The sequence below is a fragment of the Aphis gossypii genome, chromosome 2 (genome assembly GCF_020184175.1).
Source record: "Aphis gossypii isolate Hap1 chromosome 2, ASM2018417v2, whole genome shotgun sequence".
Taxonomy (NCBI): Eukaryota; Metazoa; Arthropoda; class Insecta; order Hemiptera; family Aphididae; genus Aphis; species Aphis gossypii.
The window spans coordinates 25,052,884-25,074,842 of NC_065531.1; the positions used below are offsets into that span (position 1 = coordinate 25,052,884).

A 21,959-nucleotide genomic window follows, 5' to 3' on the forward strand; every position below is an offset into this window, starting at 1 on the left:
TACTATAATACTAAGGTTAAGATTTAAAAGTAAGTATAAAATATCGGTCGATGTTAGTAGTAGATGATGAGCATAAGAACAATTTCTATTAAAAATATAAGTATATAACTATAAATAAATAAAACATCGTTCTTTCAAATGTGACATATGTAATACGTGATATGTATATGTTTTCAAAACGAAAACACCGATGAAGTTAATGTGATTTTTTATTTTGTAACATAAGGTCAAATCGTAACTCGTGTACATATAAGTGGAAACCCTTTGTTTTTATTTTATTTAGTTTCTTTATATTAATAGTTTATCTAAAGGAAAAAAATATTATCAATAAAAATCAGAACACGCTAAAACAGTAAATATTGTGAATTGTTATATTATCAGATATAGTTAATACTTCAGAGTTTTTAAGTTAAGTACAATTTATATGATTAAATAAGCTCATGATCGTTCACTTTGTATTATAATTTCATTTAAACAATTGTGTTTTAAATTTAAAAGTGTAAATATATAAATAATAAAATATAATACATAGATTTCCTGATACTTAGGTATGTATCTACACAATAATAATATATGTAGATAGACTGATCCTTATAGATAGATAACATCAATACATATACTAACAATTGCTTATTAACGCAGGTAGGAGTTGCACTATCGATAATTTAATCCTTAGAAATAAAGAAATTTATAAATGATAAACTATTCCATATTAGATTCTAAGTAATATATTTTAAAAATAAATAGATATTAATATAGTCAGTACAGTATAAACTGAAGTGTTTAATATCAACTAGAATAATATTATTTAATTTATTAGTGTAATTAAGAGTATTAATAAAAGTACATAAATAATAAACAAATTACTTATATCAATTATTTATAAATCTGAATAATCTGATACCTATTTACTCAAATATTTAATTTGTATCAACCACTTCGCTGTATACTAATTGAGTCCTTAAACTTGAAATAGTAAAAATAATATACTAATTGAGTCCGAGGTTAGGAAACTAATAGTATACGAATTGAGTCCTAGGATTATTTTGAGTAAAATATAAAATCAATCGTCCAGAGTCCAGACACATCGAAAATTATGCCGCGCAACATTAAAATATATGCTATTCTCACACAAACGTATCGTGTGTCAAAAGCCGCTTCGTGTGGGTGCCCCTTAATATTATAAGACGTATGGTCGTATGGAGACGTGATATCGTCAATACATAACACAATAACTAAATTTTATAGATACAATGCTTATCCCATACATTTTTACCAGTATAAAAAATATTATTCTATCATCAATGTATATATATATATATATATATGTATATTTTCTATCTATTTTTTAAATTTTAAAATAAAATATTTTAAAAGGTTATATTGGGACTCAGTTAGTATCGAGGTTAGTATGCACTCTGCAGCCAATCATTCGAATCTAAGTATAATTTCAAATTTATTAAGAACTATGTTATATTACGACAAACTTTTCAAAATTATATTAAAAAAATATCTTCAATATCAACAACTATAACTATTTTTAGACACCTTGACAGTAAAATACTATTATATGTTTCAATTACACATTAAAAAAATTAAAAATATTTACAATTTTATCTTAATTAAATCTCTAACATGTTTTTTTTTCGTTAAAATGTTAATATATTATATAATATTTATTACTGTAATAAGACTATATTTTACTTGACCTAAAATTATAGCAAATAATTACTATTAACTTAACTTAATAAATATTTTCTCACGCATTCGAATTTCTTAAGCATATTCATTATTATTCAAATTTTTTAGGGATTTAAACGTAACAGAGTATTTTAATTAATAAGACAAAAATACAAAATCCTAAAAATATTTGCGATTGTGTGTACTTAAAATTGGTAAATCACTTTGTAATAGTTAATTTCTAGCGATACATTATGAACTGTTCATACAATTTTAAATAGTTTAAATGTTTACTTCTAAATCTGCTGTACTTTTTTGTATACAAACAAACCAATCAATAAAATCCAAAGGGAAAAATATTTATTTACAATCATGAACCTAAAATTAAAATATTCCGAATATTACTTATCAAGTAAACTCCAATTAAAATGTAATAAAGTTTTATTATAATATCAAAGATATTATGTAATTATTGATATATATATATATATTTTTTAATTTAGGCTAGTTAGTAGTTACTATTATTATCAGTGTATTTAAATTGTGAAACATGATAGTACAAATTTGTGATTGTAAAATTATCTAAACTAAAATACTAAAGGTAATAAGTAGTTATACAATTTTAAGTCTACAATATCTAACTCAATCTTTATAATAAAAAATACGATGTTATTCTCAAAGTAATTCATATAATTTTAATAATAGTGTTAATGACCATTGGAACGAATCTTATGAACCGACAAGACGAGCTTTTATAAGACTTATAAGACATGTTCTAAGCATATTACATACAAACTATAGAAACATATTATAATCTTAAATAGTGCCACATACATTAAGTTTCCATTTAATTATCTTAAGCTACTCTATTGTAAAATATTTTTAGTACATTATTAATAGTAATCAGTTTACATACTCTCAGTAAATTTGTTAAGACTTGTAGATAAAAGCGAGGATAAAAGTTATATATGTATTTTTTTTAGAAAATTAGATAACAACATACTTACAACTTACTAGGAATTTACTATTAATGATTTACAAATTATAGTACCTATAAAATGACCAATAATTGGCTGCATTCCATCGCAGATTCAAATTTAATAATTTAGATTATTTACATTGCAGTTTCATAGATTCAACCTAAATGATACCCACTCGATATTTGACAAAATAATGGTAAAGTTGCAGTTGAGCACATAAATAAGTATAATATGCAATTATCACAGTATAACAAGTAAAGTAGTAAATACTAAAATACTGTATATAATTCACTTCTTATATATAGTCATCGGAGAATAAAAATTAACATGCAACGTAATAGCTGATGTAAATTAAAAGTCGACAATGACCTTAAAAACAACAATAGATAATATAAGTTTACCATCGTCTTTGTTGGGTAGTTATGAAATACATTTTATATTAATACTGTTGATATAAATTTGTTGGTATCTACATTTTACTTTTTGTTTTTATAGTTAATTTTCTAATGTGGACACTCAAGGACATAGTACCTATGTCCTAGAAAAACAAATCTAAAGCACTATTATAAAGTATAGAAACCATTAATAATTTAATTTTTAGTGGCTTTTATACCTGTGCTTTATGTGAAGTAATAACTTTATGAACCACTGACAATTACAAGACAAGCAGTACTTTTTTCATTACTACCAATTCAAAGAATAGTATATGGTTTTTAAGCTGTTGTTAAAAAATGGTTATAGATAGAATATTATAGAATAAGAAAGGTTTTGGATAATAGTTCCGTTGATAACGGTTAAATTATAAGGCATATAATATAATATTATATACTAGTCTATAGAAAATTTCAGTTGGAAAATTCGAAATACCGATGTACCTTACAACCACGCAAAACAGTTGTTCTATAAGATACAACGGGCAAAGACGACGGAAAGTACACCATACAACCTAGTCATGACGGGCATATAAAACAAGCGGCTGTGCATTCAAATACAAGGCGCGATGCCTATGCCGCCTGTTGTCGGCATAGTTTATAAAGACAAGGATGTTGGAAATGCTATTGTGTTTGAGTATACTGGAAAAGAATTATATTTGTTACAAAATTGGTTGTATTATGTGGTTGGGATATAACCATTGAACTAGTATAACAAAATATATAATATACACGTATCGTTGATTGATAAATCGAAATTTCAATATTTTTATTTTGACGAAAATTTGTTAACATAATGATTATTATCATGTATAAATAATAAATATATATATTAAATATCACAATCTACGTACTATATTATACATTAAATAATTACCTATACTTAAATTATGAAATGTATTATATTTTATATATATAAATATTATATATATTATATAATATATAATATACATAGTACAATAGTACATACAAACCGAAAGTAAGTAATTAAAATAACAAATTATGATAATAATATCACATACTATTTTTTTGTACTTATCGATAAAATCGAATGAGTAATAATTGTTAATTTAACAAGGATAATTTATGGAATGGTACCATTTTAATGATTATGTGATATATCATATTATGTAAATATGCTGGTATACAGGTAAAAAAACACAATATATTTTGTATTAAAACGAAAATCACTAAAGATGGCTCATATATAAATACAAATAACTAATAAAAATAAAATATTTAATTTAATTCTTCTATGGGTAATAATTCGAAATGCAAATGAAACGCATGTTCAGCCTCTGCCCTCGTTGGCTATTACAATAGCAGTGGTATGCCAATAAACGGCTCAACAACAACGGTGAGTGGTAACATTTAGAGATCCGAGTTTCAGACGACATCGAACATACAGACTAAAACCACTGACCTGATGACGCCCAGTTTGCTGCCCCCAGATACCTAGTCAATGGTCACAATAAGTCACATATGAATAATTTGTCACTTTGGTATCACTGACACCAATATAACCACGACCTCCGACGAAAAAACCCACCAAAAATGGCGTCTCTACAAAGTAAAACCTCTCAGAAAATATTTTTCTGACGTGTATAATCCTAAATACCCTATCGTATAGATTCAAGCCAACGGCCATATAGAAAATTAAAACAAAATACTTTAATGCACGAGCACCTATAAAATATCATAATATAGTATAATAACATGCTAAAATCAAAATCAGATACGCGCAGAAAAAAATATTGATAATCGTAGATACAAGAAAAAAATTGAGGGATAATGGGACATCCACATTACCTACTTAAGTATAATGTATAGAATATAATTATTAATTATTATATTGTTGTGGGAGTATTTTATCGTCACTTTTGGATCCACCAAAGTCGTACAATTATTATTTGTGTTACGACTTAATCAGTTATAATTATAAATATTATAAGTCTCTGGGTACTCACCAATACTCCGAATACGCCGATATGATTTCGATACCACTGCCGTACACCCACGCAACTCTTGAACGATGGCCGCCATTAATGACACACTTACACTTATACGCACGCACTGCACAAATCGCTATTTTTTTTTTTTTATTATTAACCCGAGGGGGGTTCAAAAATCAATATTAGCGATTAACACTAGCGCCATAACGAGAATTGAAATAAAGATTTTACGCACTTACATGATATTGATGGCGACGAAAAAAACTATTGGCATTAAATTATCCCTCGCTCGCGGCGGACGGCACACGACTCAAAATGTGTTACGCAGAATTCCGACCAGCAACGTATTTCAAAAAGTTTTCGCATTCCCGCAGTGTCACCAACACACTGTGGAACACCTCAGAACCAGTTTTCTCGGTGAGCTATTTAAATGTCGTTAATCAGGTATAGTAAATACGAAAACGGTATATATTTATCAATTTATCAATTAATCCCATATTATATAATAAAAATAATATTAATTAGAATCTCATTCCTTCTATTCAAGACGATCATATTATGATATACTTCAATGTTTGATCCGTTCAAAAATTAGATCAAATATAACGATTGTATAAAGTTTAATATAAATTGTTTTACATTATTTATATCCAAGGAAGTATATAAAGGGGAACGTGAGAATCAGATCACGTCCAGTGAGCTTTTTTTTATAATAAATTGATTTTTAAGAAAAGCTTAACAATATTATACGGTTATATTGTTCATAATATTCAACAAAAAACACAGTAATTATTTCATTACAAATAATAATCTAATGCAAATGTTTAGTAAATAAAAATTAGTACTATTATATTTTTATATACTAAGTATATTATCTTTGTTCATGTTTTTAAGTCACGCTATCAAAGTGATCATAAATAAAATACTTCTTAAAATTTTAAACAAAAATACAATTTTCAAAATCGAAAATATAACAAATTATTATAATCTTATCGTATATTTACCACGAAAGCATTAACAACTCTGGGTGGATTTAATGGAAGTAAATATTTAATTTAGGTAGTTAAAAGAAAAAAAAGATAACCATTATTTTAATGCAAAAATAATTTATTTTTAAATAAGTGATCGAAAATCAAAACATACCTAATATTTAGATATAATGTCAATGTAAATCTTGAATTTTAAGCTATTGATGACAACTTTTTACTTCCTGGAACACTAAACTATTATTAGATCTATTAGACTACATATTTTTTAAATTGATACTTATCGTGGAAATCTTGTTTTTTTAACTCGGGCTTATAGACAGTGGAGTAGGTAAATGAGTATGATCATAATATTATAATACATTACAAGTACACTAATTTTATTAACAATATAAATACACATTTATCATTTTGTAGAACCATTATTTATTCAAGCCATTGAGATTTTTTAATTATTACATAACGCAATAGTAAATTAATATCATGAACGTATTACCTAATGAGCACCAGTATCTTATAGGACACGCTCGTATATTATAATATACCTTTATAAATGTATTATAAGTAAATTGTTACCCGTCGTTTTGGTCAAGTTAATTGACATTTGATGTAGTGCCTATTAGTACATTAGGTAAGTACATGCGTATAATATATTATGTCGGCACGAGGTATAAGTATGGAAAATTAAAACGCAGTTACAGGCCTATTATTCTTAGTTCTAATAATATACAATTGATTCCAACAGTAACCATCGTATTCGTTCTACATTATAATATCGTGTGTGTAAGTATGATACATTATGCGTTGGTTCTACTTGAAGCCACATATATATAATAACAATAATATGGTCGGAATAGTTATACAGTTTAAATTGACTGTTATTTTAATACGGTTTTATTTTTTCGTCGTTTATATAGTGTAATTGGTACATTTTGGAATGGACACAGTCGTAATTGGTCCATCGACCCTCCATCTACAATGACAATATAATGTATATATATATAGAGAGAGAGATAACGTGTGTGTAATATGTACCCGTACTGCAGTGTCCCTTTAATGTCAGTAGCGCAATTGGTGTATACGGAATAAGGTTATACACTTATATTGAGTGCAATTGGGTATAAACACCCTCTGTTCAATAATTTAATTTTTTTAAGTGACGATATACATATATATATATATATATATACTCAAACCTTTTCAGAACTTTTTTAGATTTTTATCGACGCTAAGTTTTAAACCGAAGAATATATAGCTGAATGCGGGCGTACATGGAGAAGTACACCGCGGGCGTACACACTACACAGGGTATATTATTATATACACAGGTGGACGTATATATAGTATAAACGATACGTAAGTATGGGTACTGTCTGCAAATTTTTCGAAACTAATAATATCGATTCCGTTGTACGGACTGCAGCAAGACAATATATATAGAAACACGGAAACTTTAGAACGTAACGGATATCGTACACATATATTTATGTATTATTCTTCGTAACCATTGTCGAAGAAAATTCAACACGAAATATTAAATTGAAAACAAAAATCGTTTCGCATCGCAGTTATTTCTACATGGACAATAATATAATGACGACGACTACGTCATATTATATTATAATATACTATATATATTAATATTATAACGCTGCAGCAATGAACAATTTTGTAATGGTTTCACTACATGGACAATATCGACGAGATGAAAAAATAAAATCAAATATAATATTACAATACGTTTTAAAAAGTTTTTAGTATCTTATGCGTCGGTTGTAGATTGATCAACTACTTATGGAAACAATTATGAAAACAATAAATAGAAGCCATATAATATCAGATATTTATAAGTGATGACATTTGGCATAGGGTATACCATAAAGGAAATGGTGTCATCTTTTATATATATATTTATATTAATAATAAAGAATTATTATAGCCAACTGTACAATAGTATTTCGATTTTTTTTCCATAAATTTTTTTATGTAAGTGAATCCAAGTTACAGAATCAGGAATAATCAATAATCATATTACTATCGTACAGATAATATCTCACAACAATTATATCATATTATTATTATCTCTACAAAAAAATATAATATGCATAACTATTTAAAAAAATGTATATATATATATATTAATAAGTATATTAATATTGTACCCTGCTTATCACCACACATTATATGGACACGACGGATAATCGACTTCAAACAGAAACACTTATACAACAATCATTAATACTAGAATCATCCATAAAATAAGAGCAAGGTAATTACAGATATTATACAAAATACTATTAACAAGAAAATATATACGTCATTTTGACGCGCGTCAAATGAATGCGGTCATTTGGATGAACGACAATTTATTGGGCACATGCAACATTAAGACTCATGCAATTTTGACCCTACTACATTGAAGGCGGGAGTTAATTTTAATGCAATTAATAAAAACAGTATAACATGTACACTGTACTGTATAAATGATATATCGTGGAGATATGACAATTTTACATTAGAAAATGTCAGATAATTGTGATACATCTTGTGTATAAAGTCAATATCAGTTATAACTTCTCAAGGAAAATAAAAATCCTCAAAATGACGTGATACCCAAAAACAAGCAGCCACTTAAAGTAAGAAGCTTTTTCATTTTGCCAGCTTATACTTGCAAATATGTTATTTAATATCATTTATTAATACAAAATTATAATTACTTTTTAACAAGCGCAATTTTTTCAAAAGAAAAAAAAATATTGCAAATATGTATCTTATAATAACCATAGAGTGATAACTGATAACATAGCAAACACTATTTTAAAGACCACGATAAAAATGTTTATTATTGTAAACGGTAATGTTTGCAGATAACTAATGCATTGTTTTCCGTAATAAAAGTATGAATGTAGGTCAAAATATCAGATATATAAAACAATTTAGGGCTATACTTACACCAACAGATATACAAAAAAAAAAATTCAATTAAATGATGATGTTGAAAAAAATAACAATAATTAAATATATAATTGTCAAATATTTATAATATATTTTTATTATTTAATAAAAAAACTATTCTCTATACATATTCTATTTATATTTATAATTTATAATGGGGATCTACATCAACATTTTTATGTTAAAAAATAAGACCCATAATAAATATTAATTTAGATAAATTAATACATATTCATTTTTTTAATATTCAAACGAATAACGATTTTTTTTGTTAAATCCTAATCGCTCATACATTTTCAGCAAAAATTATGTATACAGAAAACATAAAACTAAAATAAACTCTAAAATAAATACTAACACTGAATTCGCGTTTACGGTATATTTTATTTTTTCCACCCGTAGTCATAGTAGGCAGTTACCTTCTAAATGTTAGTCCCAAACTCTAACGCCGATTGGGAACTGACGCATATTATATTATACAAAAAGGTACGCTGCAATGACCACGGTATTACGCACCGACTGTTGTAAATATAGTACCTATGTACAACTCGTTCGTTGTGGGTTGATGCGTAAATTAGAAAACTACTTAATTTCCAAAACTTTTTTCCTCCGATTTACATCCCAACATCAACCGTACTTATAACGAGAATACACCGTGGCGTGCAGAATAAACTACGGTTTAAAACTTTATGGTGGTAACTCTATCGCCGCACGGATCGCATAATATATTCTATTATAATATTATATTTCGGTAGGTACCTATATACATATAGAACAAATACGCTTAGTGAACATCATCCCCGAAGTATCATATTCAGAGTTTTAGTATTAGATAATATTTGGCAATTGCGAAAATTTACACATTTTATTGAAAAACATCGCCAATCGAAAAAAAAATAAATTCACAAGTTTTCTTCAAAATGTGGTTTTTATGATTAATTAATTTAAAAATGATTACTTAGCATGTTATTGTTTTAATTTTTTTGTGTCTATAAAACTGTTTTTATACTTGGTATTATTATTATCTATTAAATAATAACATAACTTAATAGTGTAGACAATTGCAGCAAATAGATATTAAAAATATTACTTAAATAAGTATATAAGACATAATAGTGTATAAACATAAAAAGCTTTTATTACTTTTTACAACAAAAACTTGATTCAATGCCAATAATTATGTTCAATGATATTTCATTATTTTCAATGTTTTTCTAAACACAAATGATCGAAAATAGAAATTGTGAATTAATTTTTTTTTAATTATTGTGTAATCGTATACCTTGCAATCATAACCGATAATTATTTTGACTTTTTTTTGGATTTAAAAAAAAAATAAATAACACACTTAAATAATTATTTATATTGAAATCGTATAAATGGACATTTCAATGTAACATTAATTATTCATAATTAAAAAATTACCTAATTAAAAATGTACAAATATATTTATAAGATATTAATTAAAAATATCGATTTTGTTCTGTGTATTTTTTCAAATATTTCTGTAATCCTGCTCAAATCGACACAGATCCAAGAGTATCTTGATCATTTACGGATCGATTTCAGTCTTTATAGTTCATGATCCAGGATTCATCATTTATCTGTGGAGCTTTAAATTTTACAATTCGTTAATTTTTATATTATGTTTTTAAAAAAAAAATATACGCATGGGTATTACCTACGTAAATGATTCATCATAAATCAAATCACTCGAGATCCTCTGCGGTTTTCTTATAATAGACAACAGCAACGGTCTTCTTACTCAAGCTCATAATAATATACGACATCGAATTCCAAGAGAAAACTACGATCGAACACGCTCTGCACACTCGCGTGTACAATAACAATTAATGACAATACGTGTTAAAATTATTAGTGTATATAGGTACCTCCAACCTTGAACCTTACATGACCTCCACATGACGATGTATAACGTAGGTAGATAGATGATATTATAATATAGAAATTGAAGAACGGATCGTCAAAATAATTATTGTTGTAATGATTTACCAATTAATTGTTACACGTTCCATTGATCACCACACGCGGGAACGTCGATAAGACAAGTGTAAAACGATGACCTAGTCTGTTTATTCGAAAACTGTAAACTACGTGCTGGATCGTTGTATACGCGATTAACTCTGAACTTGGTCAAGCACATCCTCCCAAACAATTTATGAATTAAGAACTGGAAAATAAATATATGAAACATTTTAATAACTAACAAATATCAATATGGACACCTCCTTTGCACAAGTCGTTTCATTATTGCATAATATCTATTATAAAATATACATTCTTTTTTTTTAATAAAACAAATAAATTATAAGTGACAAGATTTTTGATGTAATATTTTATTCAAAATGTATTATTATTTTATCTATAATTCGTTTGTTTAATGAATTAATATTTTTTAATAGAATTTTTTTTCATATTTTATAATCAACTGCAAAGCAAAAGATTTAAGCAAACTCATTAATTTATCACCACTGTCTATACGCCTAAAATAATAGTCCACAGACATATATTATTATTGTATCGTATAATTAGTTAAACGCGTCGTCCGTAATACGATTTCGATTTTTTTGTCTATACCTGATCATTATCTATCACCATCTCTCATATTTTTCAAAAAGTTTTTTTACAAAAATTTAAAATAGAATTTTTACGATGAAAATCAGAATTCGTGTCATCGTCGCGGTCAGGTCACTTCGGTGTTAATTAACGGACACGACACTGACATCGTTTCGAGCGCGTGTCAAAAACGAGTCGGCCAGGGCGGCATAATATTATAATATGTAATAATATTATTATCATAAATATTTATAAGTGTCGTATATGGATGAAGTGTATTATACGCGCGACACACATCGTCTATATTCTGTTAAAAGACGGTCATTAGTACGGCGTTTTCGGCGCCCGCCGAATATTCAAATTTCTCGAAAGCGAGCGGCGGCAAAGACGACGGATTAGTCTCGGACATTACGCCCGCCGACAACCGGAACAAGTCGTTTTCGGCTAAAAATCACACCAAAAATCGGACGGCTGTCAAAAGCGCCAGAGACCGGCCTTGTCAAGTGCTAAATTGTTTCTACATGATGCTACAATAATGATAATATTACACTTGAAACGACGACGACAACGCTTGATGAATATTATTGAGCCGATCCGATATTCGCCTTTATTGTTTGCCTTACAGCCGTAACTTTTTTCGTCACTGGTTGGCGGTTTGTATTATTATGAATTATGATAATATGTCTATTAATATTATACGACTCGTCGTTTACGAGGGGGCAGAAATCAATGTGTTAGCGAAGTCTAGCGACGAACTCATGCCCGTTAGAGTTGGGCCACAGATAGCGTTCCATTGTCGCGTCACTGATGCTACTATTTGGCGGTAGATGGCGGAACGGTTCGGAAAAAACAACACTCGGTTTTAAAACATAATAACGTAAGAAATCGATGAATACTAATTGGTTTTTGCAGCCTTAGAAAAGTATAGGTACTCAACACGGGTACCTACTTGTATTTTATAATATATTAATTATATTATATAAAAGAAAAGCATGGAAAGGTTTTATTTTTAAATTTTTTATACTTTGATAATGGGATCTATATTTATGAAATTGATTTCTTTTTCTAATTTTTAAATATTTTAAGTGCTGGTTTTGATTTTTTTATGAAATGTTGAAGACCTTTTTTTATAAATAATGTTGATTTTTAGATGATTTAAATTATAAATCCAGGAATTCTAATCATAATTTTATTATTAATATAGATAAATCGTACTTCTTTTAACAGGTATCTATTAATTATTTGCAACAACCCGAATAAGTACTTCAGAATATGTTCGTATGCATACTAATAATATAGGTGAACGAGTGAATAATAATTTAAATACCTTGTGTGTGGGGGGATTACAAGGGACATCGCACGATAGATAATAAGTTTTTAGCAAGATCTCGGCAGTCAGCATTGTATAATATACCTATTCATATAATATAAACCTATAGCAGTCGTGGGAGATAATCATTGTCGTGTGGAAACGATGTGCACACGATCGCATGGTCACTAACTGTCGCAGCAACCCAGGCTTAATTCGACCGTTAAGTTGATTATATTTTTATTTTTATTAATATTGTATTAAAGTTTGTAATTTTTTTTTTTTTTGTCTGCCATAGCTATACGTATATTATTTATATTACAAATTATAATACCTGTGTAGGAAAAATCTCACTACACCGTTAACAAACAGCTCATCCGGCTGTGTACTTATAATAATAATGTTATGCGTACTACAAAAGATTTGAACCGAGGACATCGTACTGACCGCTGCAATAAATAATATCATTACGTTACCTTACATATTATTGTTGTTTTGCTCAACACGGGTAGACACGGTTCGATTTTTTTACAACCCAATAATCTATTAATCTCAAACGTTGTACAAAACCCATAGCCACTGTCGAACTCGCGTTTATTTTATGCGTGTGAATATATTATAATAAGCTTGTAATAATAATATGAACTCTTATATATTTTAAACGATTAAACGCGATGTCGCGATTTAATCACCCATAAAACAATTTCAGCGATAGTACAGCATAATATCTACATTTCCGCGTCTGTTATAAATATTATAAGAAATAGGTAAAGGCAACATAGTCAATTCATATTATATTTCAATATTATGACGATTAGTTCTGTGGTTAGTTTATCGGCTGACAGAGTGGATGCACGCCTCGATGATACAACTATCCAAATTATTATTATAATATGCATTTACTGTGTAGATATATTATTATAGTATGAAGATGGTATTCGATAATAACAATTTTAAAAGAAGATCAACGTAAAAATTTATCAATCGCTTTTTTGCGTGTATATTATAAATTATCTAAACGATACAATGCAGGTGGTATTGGTAGAAAATAAAAGGAATGTTTTTTTTTTTAAAAAGACTTAAAAATGAAATATTGAAGACAATGTGCATACAATTAAAAATTAAAAATATTTTAACTTTAAAATAAATAATCACTCTGTAAAATGCGTAAATTAAAAACTAATTAGTAAAATCAGATATCATATATTATATTATTTATATAGTTGCCGACTACTTAAAATTAGATCAAAACTAACTAAGTTCGAGTAAAGCAGCTATAAAAAAGAAAAACAATAAGATGTAAATAATATGTAATTAAGATTAAAATATGATTTTTGCTCATTTAGTGCAGTAATAAAAATTGAATCTACAAGATTTTCTAAGCCTTTAGTTAAAAATATAAAGTTATAAAGCTAAATATTTTTTTATAATTATTAATTTTAATTAATTTATCCCCCCATATTATTTTATTTATTCATTAGTTAAAATTAATATGATTAATACAGTATAATTAGCTATAATTTAATAATTATATAATATAGTGCATTTGCCTAATTAGCTTTTGTTATTATCTATAACATTTATAAAATATTTAGATAAAAACTAAATATGCTCTCTAAATTTTTTCTTTGAGAATTTATACCCAGATATAGTTTTCTTTAGTTATTTTTTAATTTTTCTAGGATATATTATATTTTTCTATCATAAATTTAATATTCTAATAACAATAACTTAAATAGCTCAATATTTTTTTTCTTATTAACTTTTGATATACCATATGATATAGAATAATATAATATATTATATAGATTATACATAATAGAAAATCTTTTTCGTCTATATAATATAATAAAGAAACTCAGGGTTCATCATTATCACGTGAACTCAATAAATAACATCATTTATTATATTTTAACATTAACATAAAATTTTAACGAAATTCATTAAAAACGCATTTCAAACTACTTTGTTGTTAGATATAATACATGGAAACTTTTCTTTCTATATCTATGTTTGAAAATTGAATACAAGATTCTTCGTATTGAGAAAATCTAAGTTATTAGAGCGGATAATTAATTAAGTAAGGTTAATAAATTAGAAATATTAACTAGTTGGTTTAGTCAGCAATTATATAATAATAATATATTTTAATTAGTTAGTGTTTGAGCAGATCAAGACACCATCCTTGAATTATCATTACTCTATAGTCTATTACTAGGTTTAACAAAACACGCGAATATTTTACTTGCAGAAAGTCGGCAATAATTATTATTGCGCACTTTGTGCAGTCATCAACGATTATAAAATTGTGTCCAAAAAATGTGAAGTCGCTCACGGTGTATATAATATATATATGGTGAGTGTATAATGTATATAATATATATACTTGTATTAATACGTAACAAAGACGTGGTCTACACGCAATTAACTGGATGATGTCATCATTGCCCTATGACTATTACTAGAAAGATTTTTTTTTTTAAATTCGATAAATCGAAAATTGGAACCGTCCCAAACGCATGTAAAACTCTCGTTATTTCGAACGAATTCGGTGTAATATACAAAAATAAATACGTCGAATAATTTATTATTTAGGTGTTTTATGTCGGATTTATCTTCATGTCGTTTTGAGACGCATATACATTGTTAATTAAATAATAAATTAATGCATGACTGCGTTTCTATAATCTATATCATTATTTCACAACAGTTTATTCAGTCGATTTGGCTGTATATTATCGCACAAAATTAGTGAAATCTTAATTTGTTTTTATTTTCAATTAAGTCGTCAACGTTTGTAAAATGTATATGATTAATTTACGCGTTACTGTAATCTGTAATACACAAAAATACTATTGTGTTATACTTGTACATATACACAAAGAAACTTTTTAAATCTTTATTGAGTAATAGCTACAGTACATTATACATTATTAGTGCATTTTTTTTAAATGTAAAAAAATATTTTAAAAACATAATGCATGGAAGCTTAATTTTTATTTAAAATCGATTCATTCGCAAACATTAGACAAGACCTAGTTTCCATAGAACAAGAATGACGCCTACCGGAATAATGCTTAAACTAATATTGTCAGCTCTGTATAATAAATATTTAACATATTATATCTGATACACAATCGGTTCACATGTTATAGCTTAGATACTATAGCATACGACGTAGGAACCGAAATCAGTGATGGTAATAAAAAATCGAGATCAGAGACCGACCAGACTGCTGTGCGCAGCGACGATGGCCAACTACGGATGAGAAATGTCGAAAATGAGCAATAGGTATATACTATATAGCTTCTGGCAATAGAATTTAAAACATATTACACTAGACCACCCAAATAACGCGATACGTAAATATTAAAGTTGTCGATCGATATTGAAGGCATATCTGATTTGTATAATCTACTACGATAATCATAATATTTCGAGGTAGATTAATATGTTTTTTTCGCCATCGTCACGCGTGTATATAATAAGTATTAAGTATATCATAATAAATAATAATAACTCATGGTATTAGTCTAATATGACAACTCCTACATCATGGATAATACATGTTAATTTTATAAATACAGACATTATCATGTTATTTATAGAATTAATATTTAATAATGTTAAGTAAATTGACTTACGGAATTTTCTACATCCCCTAATACATTCCTTCAAAGATTATTGACCAACATGTTTTAACGGATAACAATTATGATGACGTGATGTAATGTAACTTTTTAAGCTTTGAAAATGGTGAAGAATCTCTCTATTTTTGATTGATTATCTAGAAAACATAAGTTGTATGTAGTATTAATCTAATTGTACTTTAATTTAACACGTCACAACTGCAAAAAATATTATATAAAAAAAAATCCTTCAACATTTAATAGCAAGTACAATTTTATCAAATTAAATGTTATAATCGTTAAGTATAAGTTATGGTTTTGTTTAGAAATATATGTTTATTAACTTTGGTGGCAAGAATAACTTTTTTTACCTACTTTAATACATTTATATACACATATTTTGTGAGAAAAAAGCTACGACTGCTACGAGACGCCTTCGGATATTATTTTCATAATTTTTTATAGTGTATGAGGTTTAGCTCAATCTAATAATTTATAACAAAACTTCGTTATCCATTAATTTTTTATATCGTATTCCACGCGTTCTAGATAGAGATACAAACCTATTATTTGTGTGACCGTTGTTTATCGACATTTAACATTTAGATTTATAGTTTTCACCGTTATTTTTAGAAATTATTGGTGGGTCGTACTTATTATATTTTAATCTTTGTTCAATATATTATGCACAAATTATGAAAACTATAGGTTTATAGTTTATACTGTATGTAATCTTTACCTACATTAAGAGTCAAAAAAAAAAAGAATTAATCAATTCTTATGTTTAAGAATAATGCGACCTTTGGACAAGGCACATCATGTGATAGTATTATTACAATATATTTACAAATAGGATTGAGTAAACAGTTCAATGTGACATTTACAGCACATTATAGTGTATATACGAAGGTACACTTATATATGTATAACAACCTAACTCGTGAACCGCTTAATTTTTATACATTTATTACTCGTTTTCATACAGCCCACGCGACTTCTAAAACTCGCATAATTTAATATACATTAATATAATATCGATATGTCAATGCGATTGTATGGTATCGGTTTATTTCGCCTACACGGTTCGTTCGGTTGGATTCTTTTTTTTTAATTAACATGTCGGTGTTTAATAATAATTATGACAACCCTTCTTCCATCGGCTTGCAGACGTTTAAGCGATAATAGGTACCTGTTTAAATAAAATAAAAATTGTCAACAGAACTCATTTATCATCCAAAAATGCGTGCACATTACAGACTAGATAGATGAATAATTTTTTAATGGTTCCAAAGGTCAACATAGTTCTAATGTTAGCGGTGAACTTGGCATTCAAAATTAAATATATATAATAAATAATAATTTCGTTCTAAAGTTGTTCTAATTATTCTATGTGTCTAATACTTCAATAGGCAATTCAATATGCACATTGTTGGATAGTTTTCTATGAGATTACACTATTACCATGTAATGCCAACTTCATTTACTTCCCAAATAGTACTGTATAGTACCAGATACAGCGATGACTACATTACGAGTAATCTTTAACGTACAGCCTAAAACAATATAAATTACATAGTTGGTTAAAATATTCTTCGATAATAAATTTGGTATCAACAACAACAGTTAGGTATTAGATTTTATCCCACAAGAAAATTTCAGGCCATCATAGATTATTATGATAAGTAGATACTAGATAGATAGGTACGTAATACAATATTCAATATGACCCATTACGGACATATTAGGCATATTAGGAGTATGAGCTCCTTGTTCCCCTTAAATACGCCCCTGAATGATAATGGTACTTACATTAAGTCCGTTGTACCATTATTTCGTGATAATAAATACCATTTATATATTATGATGATGAATGGCCTATAAAATCTTGTAATCGTGTTAGCTGAAGCCCCGACACAATACAACACAACACAACGAATATCTATAACAGCTAACAAATCTCGTTAATTGCATACATGTTGTATATTATGTAACAACTATAAATATTGAATATTAGTTAGTAGCGTGATGGGAACCAAGTGTTGAAATCCAACCGATCATTTTTCTTAAAAAAAATACCTGGTCAAGAAAACTAATTTTTTTCGCTATGATGACGACTTAACAATTCTCGAGGGTTTGTTGCCGTTACCGTAAATGCAAATGGCACATTTTTAAACGTCCAACGCTATAATAATTGCGGGAAACGCTACGTTGACAATAAGAACAAACAATTGTAATATAAGTTAGGTATAAATGTATAATAATGCAGTTTTAGCGCGGTGTTGACTTAAAAAATCTATTGTACGCATAGAAAAATAACGTAAAGAATTAAACGGTAATAGACTTGGGATATACGAATGTGAATAGCCTCGGGTATAATAATAGTACCTATGCGAACACACAATGCATTTAATAATAAGTGTATGATATATATCACGGAATACAAAAATATGTATAGTAACGATTGTAGTGTAATTGCAACAGCAATACCTGACACGTGCGAACATACGTATATGTATATTATACTGTTCTTAACCCGGTGATTGATTATACATTTTTATATCATTTCGCAAGGTCAGTAGATGAGTGAGCGATTTAAAAACAACAATAATAACAACAAAAACAACAAGCCAAAATGCACCGTTTGAACCATTTAAACGTGATGTATACGTATGTGTATTTGGTAACAAGCTGCGATACATGCAAGGTGAACTTTTTTGACGTACGGCATAGTCATTCTTCGTTCTATTCTATTGTTTTTTTTTTTGATTTTCATAAAAAAAATAAAAAGTGCATTTTTCATTAAATTTTTACCAGACAAATTGTTGGAAACAATTCTGTGAGCACGTGTTTAGAGTTAGAAAACCACTTCATACATAATAATATTATTTGTATAAAATATGCGTAGATGATTGGTGAATTATGTAAAATTATACACGTATATATTTATATAATATATGAATATTATCTAATGGCAAGAACCTATTATAAATATATTAGGTATATATTATTTATTGATATATATTATTAAATGATCATTCGATGTTGATAAGTAATTACGATAAATTTAAAAAACGAAAACGTCATATTAATCGGACCCGTACAATAACAATAAAAATAATACACGCTACATTATAATAATATTATTATTCTAGACATCGTAAATGCGCGTAGATTATTGGCAGCGGCGGCGGGTAAGGTGGCACATATTATACCGTTCGCATTGTTCGAAGGCGGCGGTAGAGGTTTGACATCGTTTTTTTTTTTTTTTTTAATTAATTCGAACGACGAATGGACAAAAAAGAAAAGAATGAGAAACAAAAACCGATTTTCCGATTTGATTATTCTTTTGTGTCGGCGCTGGGGCGTATTGTGCGGCACTGTACAACACACGCGTGGACGGACGACGCGATGGAGGAGTGCGCTTATAATGTGACCCGCGGGACGCTGGAGCCGCAACCGCACGTGGGCGTCACGCCGCGTATGGAAATTAAAAAGCTAATCATCGCACCGCTGACAACAATGCGCGAATCTTCGAATAATTATACGTAATTTTATATTTCTATATAATATATTATATAGGAGTATAGGACATGGGTACACGCATTGGTATTGTTTAAAAAAAATATAATATAATATAGGTTATATAGGTGTCTGGTATTCGAGTATATAATGAAAAAATATTACATTATGAATAAGGATCAGGATGTTGTACTAAAACTTAAAAGCTATACAAAAATAAAATGTTGATTATGATTTTTAATTTACTAACCACGTTGTATTTTCAATCGTTGATGAAATATATACCTGTTTTTAATCAAAAACAAGTTAAAATTAATATTATTGCACCAAAAATAAAATATTATACTTGGCATTGTTATAACACTAAACTGATAGTTACATACAACAAATCATATTTTATTTTCAACAATAAGAATTGGTAACGTGTAAAACAAAATTATAAAAACTGCGTATTCTATACTTAGTAATAATTATACAGTCAGTGGTGAATTTGTACGAAATAGACAGAAGCCTAGGGCTGACTTTTATTAGGTCAAGTGAAGTCGGTGGTTATAGCGATAATTGCATACGGATATCATTGTTCTGCTGTACGTAATAGTAATATATATATACACAAATCAATAGCTAGATTATAATATGTCAACAATATAATAATATACGTTAATGGTCGAGAAACTTTATTTTACACAGATTATTTGCACACTTAATTTCATTTTAAATTTGGCAAAGTTTATCTGAAGACAAAATTTCCCAATTTTTGTTTTTCATCTTAATTAATAATTTGTTTATTTTTATTCTGGAACCAGTCGAATTAATATCAATCCATGCAAAATCTAAATGCGAAATAAAATGATTTTTACCGTTTATCAAATTAAATAAGCACTTAGGTAGGTACTTAAGTACCTATTCTGCTGATTAGGTGACAGGTGTAAAAAAAAGTAAGTCATAGAGATCTGACTAGGGGTGGAAAAAATGGCTATAGGTGTGAAAATTGTGCACATCCATCTCTAATTATAATATAGGTGGGTGTTAAACACTCGTTTATTGTTTATATTATGACGACGTATATGTCGTCCATATAGTTATCCGGCTTGTTTATTGGCACGTGTGGTTCTTACGCGCTTTTATGACATATACATAATACACTACTATACATGTATACTATGTGAACAATAATTAATGATAAATATAGTATAATATAATGTATAATATGCATAATCTTGTCTGACACGTGCGGTTAAAATCACAATTCGTCGCACAACGAAAATTATTGACTCACACTTATCGATAACGATACAAAATTAATACATAACGCGTGGGTTATGTGATAGTATAATATGCCTATCCGGTATTAATAAATGAGAAATTATGTAACAATATTGAAAATATTCCGTTTTAAGAGCGATTATCAAAACGCATAATACACAGAAAAACGGTCCTAGTTATATTTTGACTAAAGCCTTAACCGGTGATATTGTGCCAACAATATTGTTATAATATTTTATATAATATAGGTACCTTTACTAATCTAAAGTGACGACCGAAATAAAAGCTTGTTAATTCAAAAATGTATATTGTAAATTATTAGTCGTTTTATTTCAAACGCTTTTAAACGCTTAACTATTCACGATTCGGCATATTATGACGGAATAATAATATAGTGAAACGCGATTCCGATATAGGTAGTCCACACGCGTACCGTAAAATTCGAAGCTGTAATATAATATCGTTGTTTATAATATTATACTTTCGCGCGTATGACAAATATTTCCTTTCCCCGTCGCGATTAATTAACACATAATATAAATACGATACGCCTTGCACGCGTTACGAAACCGTCATGTAGCTGCGAGGACGATAAAGACCAAAACAACAATAATAATGTTGTTATTATTATTATTATTATTATTATTGTTATTATTATTATAAAGCGCATACCGA

The 21,959-nt window shown here is 27.9% G+C and overlaps 2 long non-coding RNA genes across 2 annotated transcripts; both read right to left on the reverse strand.

The window, feature by feature from the left end:
- Positions 1-10,438: 10,438 nt before the first annotated feature.
- LOC126550178 (uncharacterized) lies at positions 10,439-16,680 on the reverse strand. Its single transcript, XR_007604218.1, has 3 exons — positions 16,515-16,680; positions 10,666-11,175; positions 10,439-10,596 (listed from the first exon to the last, which is right to left on the reverse strand). It is a non-coding gene; the product is annotated as an uncharacterized LOC126550178 (long non-coding RNA).
- A 518-nt stretch (positions 16,681-17,198) lies between these two features.
- LOC126550128 (uncharacterized) lies at positions 17,199-19,349 on the reverse strand. Its single transcript, XR_007604175.1, has 3 exons — positions 18,576-19,349; positions 17,754-18,447; positions 17,199-17,688 (listed from the first exon to the last, which is right to left on the reverse strand). It is a non-coding gene; the product is annotated as an uncharacterized LOC126550128 (long non-coding RNA).
- Positions 19,350-21,959: the final 2,610 nt, after the last annotated feature.